General features: G+C 36.7%; 1 long non-coding RNA gene across 1 annotated transcript; it reads left to right on the top strand.

Annotated features, from left to right (window-relative positions):
• The first annotated feature begins 282 nt into the window (after positions 1–282).
• On the top strand, positions 283–889 carry LOC116610310. The gene is made up of 3 exons (XR_004293303.2): positions 283–371; positions 526–582; positions 849–889. It is a non-coding gene; the product is annotated as an uncharacterized LOC116610310 (long non-coding RNA).
• Positions 890–912: the final 23 nt, after the last annotated feature.

Below are 912 nucleotides of genomic sequence, written 5' to 3'. Positions count from 1 at the left end.
GAACAAACAACAAATTTTCAAAATTCATCACTTCAAGACCTAATCTAATCCTCCCTTGTTTTTCGTTTTCTTACGACAAAAGGCTAATAAATAGACTGGGTTTACTCCAATTATGTGTTTTCGACCAATCTTGAGCTTCATTATAGCTTTCTGGCCTCTCTCTAGGGAGCTCTGCACTTATTGAAGTCAAATGACAAATGACAGCTTGCCTGAGGCTAGATCCTTATATAGTGCGCGTTCGTGTCCCCGTTACCCTCTGCGATGCACCTTTGCTTATGTCGCATTCATTCGGCTTAAGAATCGCTGCACCGAAAGACGTCTCTCTATTCCTTCAGGCCTCACAGATGAAAACAGCTCACCAAACGATAAAGGTAAGAACACAAAATATATTTTTAAACAATATACATATAGGATATTATTGATTTATCTCGTCCGTTTTTTTTATGTCATAATGGTTCATGAACATCGCTCAGTATGTTTACTGTTCTAGCCTAAGGTACATTTGCTTTTTTAACCAATCATTAGACAGAATGCTGGCGCAAGCACCTGGTCCAGTGAATGGCCATTTCTGAAAAGCACAAGGTGTGTGTTGGGGCTAGGATTTGTTTGATCTAAACATTACACTAAAGGTGAAAAATTTTTTTAGAGATCTCACGGTCACCCCGCTTAACAGAAAATGTCTAATAATAGATATAAAGTGTTATAAAATGCTTTTTTGTGGGGGATGGGGAATATAAAGAGTTTTAGAACAAGTGTCTATTCTACTGTACTCGATGCAAATCTCTGACTGGTTGATTCTAAAAGAATATTTATAAAAGAAACTCACGATTTCCTCTTTTCTTTTATAGTGTTCTTCACTAAATCGCCAAGAATTCAAAAACGCGTTGAGAAGGTATATAAGCTTTTTTTTAA

Source organism: Nematostella vectensis, chromosome 8 (genome assembly GCF_932526225.1).
Source record: "Nematostella vectensis chromosome 8, jaNemVect1.1, whole genome shotgun sequence".
Classification (NCBI taxonomy): Eukaryota; Metazoa; Cnidaria; class Anthozoa; order Actiniaria; family Edwardsiidae; genus Nematostella; species Nematostella vectensis.
The sequence above is the reverse complement of the archived record's forward strand: the minus strand, read 5'-3'. Positions and strand labels throughout refer to the sequence as shown.